Source organism: Capsicum annuum, chromosome 11 (assembly GCF_002878395.1).
Source record: "Capsicum annuum cultivar UCD-10X-F1 chromosome 11, UCD10Xv1.1, whole genome shotgun sequence".
In the NCBI taxonomy this organism is placed as follows: domain Eukaryota; kingdom Viridiplantae; phylum Streptophyta; class Magnoliopsida; order Solanales; family Solanaceae; genus Capsicum; species Capsicum annuum.
Window position 1 is genome coordinate 13,539,734 of NC_061121.1, and position 6,000 is coordinate 13,545,733.

General features: G+C 27.5%; 1 pseudogene; it reads right to left on the reverse strand.

Moving 5' to 3' along the window:
• Window positions 1–140: 140 nt before the first annotated feature.
• Window positions 141–2,725, reverse strand: LOC107846716 (annotated as a pseudogene).
• Window positions 2,726–6,000: the final 3,275 nt, after the last annotated feature.

The following is a 6,000-nucleotide window of genomic DNA, read 5'->3' on the forward strand; positions in this document are numbered from 1 at the left end:
ATATCAATAAAATTGGAATATTAGTTTTTAAAACCATCCAAAAATCAAATATTGTATCTTCAACACGAAGATATACAACCACAACAAAATTATATAATTTAAGCCTACAACAACACTAACTTTAGTTGCCACCACATCTTTTATCCCTCCTCATGTAGTTCTACTGCTGAATAACCTTCTCCTCGGTGTCCAATGAAAAGTTTGCTCTCTTGCTGCGACCTGAAAATCAAATACAATGCGATCATGATATATAGGTCATAGGTTCGAATTGTGGAATCATCAATTGATACTTGTGTCACACCCCATTGAGGTGTGGCCCTTTCTGGAACAGTGCGTGAATGTAAAAAGTTTAGTGCACCAAGCTATACTTTTATTAAGACAGAATAAAATGACAAGCATATACATATATATAGTGTACCTTTGTTAGGTCTCTTGAATCTTATGTAAGACTCTTTCCCCTTCACAATAATGTGATGAACCTAGAATTAAACATTGAATAAAGAAGACAAACACTAAAAGATGATCAATGAACATTAAAACTAATAAATATTTTGAACAAGAGGATGTGTAGATTAAAATTCATTACTTGGACAACATTTTGAGCAGAAATTGCATCTTGAAAATGTACAAAACCACAACAATATCCATCCTACATTCAAAAGAAATTAATTATTATAAGGTTTAAGCAAATGATAAACCAACAATAATAACCCAAAAAAAAAAACAATATGAAACATTTATACCTCATAAGTTTTAAGTTGAATGTCCTGAATCTGAACTGATCCAAACTCTTTGACAACATCATGGAGATCACTTCGTGTTGTGTTTAATGGAAATCCTCCAATAAATATCGATTTATCTATAACATATATGTAAACGTATAATTCAACAATTCGCTTAAAATGCTAAAAGTTCCATCAATTATTTGATTAAAGCAATGTAAATTTACGTTGGACATCATCATAATTGTCTTGTGCAACATAGGTTGGAGGAGCTGAAACTTTCTCCACACCACCTGAACTAGGCATCAGTGCCTGAACAAAGTTGTTGGCTTGAGTTCTTTTAGGTGTTGTTGGGAGACCAGAATTTGCAGCAACACTGACAATCTTGTGTGGTGCATTTGTTGGGGATGACGGCCTACCTTGCTTTATCTATGGAAAATATTTCGAATTAGGTAAAGCTTTAGATGTAAAACAATATGAAAAATATGACTAACGACTAGCATATGAACCGAACGACTCATAAAATTATGACTAACGACTAGCATATGAACCAAACGACTCAGAACCAAACGACTCATAAAAGTATGACTAATTAGTGACTAGCATAAGAACCAAACAACTCATAAAAGTATGACTAATGACTAGCATATGAACCACGACTCATAAAAGTATGACTAATGACTAGCATATGAACCAAACGACTCATAAAAGTATGACTAATGACTAGCACAAGAACCAAACGACTTATAAAAGTATGACTATGACTAGCATATGAACCAAACGACTCATAAAAGTATGACTAACCATTGAAGCATAGCTAACTTTCGGAGCCTCACTCGCAATGATTGGAGCCGTCTCGACAACTTGTTCTTCTTTTTGGCTTGAAGCAACAATATTTTTATCTTTGCTCTCAGTAGCTGGTAATTTAAATGGAGAACAACTTAATATAGTAATAATAAAGGTTAAGTTATACACATTGACAAGTTAAATTATACATTGAATTAAGATTGACATTTATTTTGACAAATCAAGTTAAATCATTCGGAGAAATCAAGGAAAACCACACAAAATTCATATTGACATAATGTCGAAGCAATCAAGAGACCAATTGAGAAAAATGTCAAAAGTGAAAGGGCATACCTAAAGGAGCAATTGGAGCATTTTCATCTACCTTTTCCTCAACAATTGTTGAAGATTCTTCCATGCCGATAAATCTAAAAATATCGTTCAGCACATAATATCCCGTCTCCTGTGGAGTAAGAAAATTTTTTTGAGAGAACCTTTTCTCAAATCATCTTGCCCTATCAAGCACCCTGTCACCATCACTAGAACACCTCCAGCAGCAGCAGATAATTGGGAGTCAGTAGTTGTGACTTCCACCTTGTTGCTCTTAAAGTGAGATGAAATGATAAATTCGTTTATGCCCTGAAATTATATAGATATTAAAAGCCTTATTAATAACCCTTTGTCAAAAATATGAAAATTTTAAGCCAAAAATTATTCAGTAACAACTCAAGCATCAATGATAATGATAAAATAAAAAATAGAAAAAGTTTTATTCGAAGTTAAAGACACTGAAACTTTAATGACGGTAAGAAATTACAAATAAATATTTCATAAAGTTGTACAATAACCATTATGGTACAAGTAAATTATACATGCAATAATTAATGTCAATCTTAATTCAATGCCTCAAAATTGATATTCAAAGAAAGGATCAAAATATTTATCATAAATCTTAAGTAAATGTACAACATAGAAACACTATAAGATTCAAAGGCCTAACAAAATATTCTATCATATATATTTTATTGTAATATACTACTTACTTTAGAAGTTGTCACAAAATCAATTTCACCATCTGGCAATGGCCAACTTAGGATACTATTTTCCTTGTAAAATCGATACATCAGATGGATTAAATTTTGTGAAATGTGATAGTATTGATCCACAAAAGAGATGACAACGATTTCAGCAGTGTGCTTGGTTGATTGAGTTGCCATTTCTTCCCTACAATAAATCAAATAATAGATGATTAATAAAAATAATTTAATTAATTTAAATAGAAAATAACATATAATCAAAGACTAATAAATAAAAAAGAAACTTTATAAATGCAAATGAGTAGTTTAAAGAGTAAAAACATCTAGGCAAAGGTTTTTTTTATCTATCACTAGGTCAAATAATTTGGTAATTAAGAAATATAATAAATAAATACTAAAATCATTCAAACAAAATTTTGTCAAAGTCAAGTCTCTTTTGGCTATGCTACAACAGTAATCATATCACATAAAAACAAAGAGTATTAAATTATAAATAGTCGTCATAAAATATTTAAAATATAAATATAAAATTAATATTTCAAACTATAACTATATAAATATTAGAGAGAAAGAGATTTTATGAGTCAAATTCAAAATTAAAATAATACAATTTTTTCTAAATAAAATAGTCAAACTAACAGAATAATCTAACAATCCAAGATCTTTCAGAAAGTTGTGCCGTTGATGTACGTATAGAATTTTAACTTGATCCAAGTCAAACCCCAAGTCAATCACAATTCGCACTACTTAAAAATGTGAATTTTTGATGGACGAAAATTCGCTGAAAAATTCATCAGAAATGTTTTCACAATACTAAATGCAAATTTCTGACAGAGGAAAATTTCAATGGGAGCTCCGCAAAGACGTTTTCAACAAGTTCATTTCTATCAAAAAAATCCTATTAAAAATTTATGTTTACAAGTTAATTTCTATAAAAAAAATCCTATGTTTCTAGTATGTCTCTCTTTGAAAAAATTATATTACCACAAAAATAAGTTTTTTTTCTCTAAATGATTGTATAAAATTAATAAAGAAAAGATTGATCTTGATATATGATAAACTTAATCAACAAATAACCTTAAGGAATTATGAATCCAAAACCTAAAAAAGGAAATCCTTAAAAGAAAAAAACATTCCTTTTATACTTAAAATTCCTCAAAGGTCTTATCTAAAGAAAAATCACAACAACAACAATTTTTTTTTTAAATCTTTTTTACCTTTTTGATTTGTTACAACAATAAAAATAAATAACATAAAAAATCATTCTAAAGAAAAAAAAGTTTTTAAAATCATCGAATCTTGAAAGAGAGCGTTACAAATTCATGAAGCGGCACAAAATAAGACAACAACAATATTTAAAATTTAATTCATTAGATCTACCTAATCAATCAATGCATATTAATTATTCAAAGAATTGTTCTTTAAAGGTTTGCTCTAAAATCTAAATCAAAAACATAACAAAAATAGTAATAAAGAAATAATTTTACTTTTAGTTTGATACTACATTAACAAAAGATAGCATCATAGAACTTCATAAAAGTTGTACAATCATCAAATCTACGAAAAAAAAGGCGTTACAATGTCAAGAATTGACAAAAAGATACAACAACAACGAATCAATAACTCAAAATTGTAAAGTCTACAAAGTCAATTGATATATCTATCAATCATTCGAAGAAATCAAGGAAAAACCACACAAAGATTTTTTGAGAAATAAAAAAAACTTTGAAAAAATTTAAACAAGAAAACATCAAAAGTAAGGAAGAGACAAAAGAGAAAAGAAACTAGTGAAAACCTCTGAATGAAAAAGTATCAAAATTAGAAAAATCAAATAAGACAAAGAGAAGCGAAAAAAGTAAGTGATGATGAATTTATAGTGACGGAGAAAAAAATATCAAATTTGTAATTCTTGAGTAGATTATCTCGAATCTCAACTAGAATTTTATGCGTCAATGTGTACTGAATTATTTAAATATATTCCTTATATGTATATTATATATATATATATTTTTTTTTTTAAAAGCAAAATGACGTAAGACATTTGAACATGAATTTATTGATATTTGAAAAAAACTAACTAACTAATACTTGAAATTAAATTAAAAAAATAAATTTTGATGTTGAAGTCGTGTCTGAACATAAAAATATAGTTGAAGTTTTATAAGTGAAAATTTAAAAAATAAAATATTATTTGAAGTTAAATTTAAAAAGAGGTATTTGGAGATCGAAATTATATGTTTGAAGAAAAATTATTGGAAAGTTAAAGTTTGATTTTTTGTATTAAAACGATTAGCCTATAATTAGAAACGAACTATCAGATGAACATAAAAATTATATTATGCATATTTAAGTCGAACATTATTGTTTATATATCGAATATTGAATACCTTTATCAAATTTTATAAGTTGCTTCTGATGGCAATTATGGAATAATATATTATATTATAAATAATTAACTAAGATTTTTAATTATTGATAATATACAAAAATAGTTATTCTAAAATATTTATTTATGCATACATGAATTCTATTATGATATAAAATTCTTTAGTCGAATTTCTTTATAATGGTATTGGTGTTATTTGGTTGAATAATTATTTGATTTCTACAATGAAATGTTATTAAAGATAACTAAGTTAAAAAAATTGAGTGATATATAAAATGATTGTAGAGAATAATCGTAATAGAAGGTTTGAATGTATCTCGTAAAGTAATTGTTTAAAATTATCCAATTTATTGAAACCCTAATCATAATTTAGGCACATTTTTGAATACGTATTTTCCTTCTATCATCTCTTTTTTTTGTGTGTGTTTTGTTTAATATCTAATATAACATTTATTTTTTCAATTACTTTTCAGGTGTCAAATTTCTTCATATGTGCTTAAGTTTTAAGGATCGATAAAATTGAGTCTCCAACAAGTTTAAACGAATCAAGTAATTCAGAAACTCATAGAAAAAATTTAAAATAATATAAACAAGTAAAAATCACAAAACTATATAAAGTTAGAGCCTATATTACAAAATATACCACAAGATTTTATTTTACAAAATATATCAATACAAAACTTACAAAACCCACCCCTACAATAATGCCTCAACAAATAAGCAAAATAAACAGGATCAACAACAACAAACAAATGCTTAAAACACAATAAAACTGCAAAAACAAAACCACCTAACAAGTCCTTCCTTTTCTCCTAAGCTGAAAGTGAAATCAAAAGAATCCCCAATAGAAAGCCATTATACTGAAAATGTAAATGGTCCACAATTATCAACCCAGGCGACAAAATAATCAATACCCAGATCAAAACTCTCTCTTTGTACCCCAAATTCCTTGTCAATTTATAAATACCAAAAACCAACACAAAATAAGATATAATAACACTAATTCTTTGAAAAAGAATTGTGGGTTGTGACCAATTTCGTTCGTCCCCATTTCAGTTTCCGGCGAAAT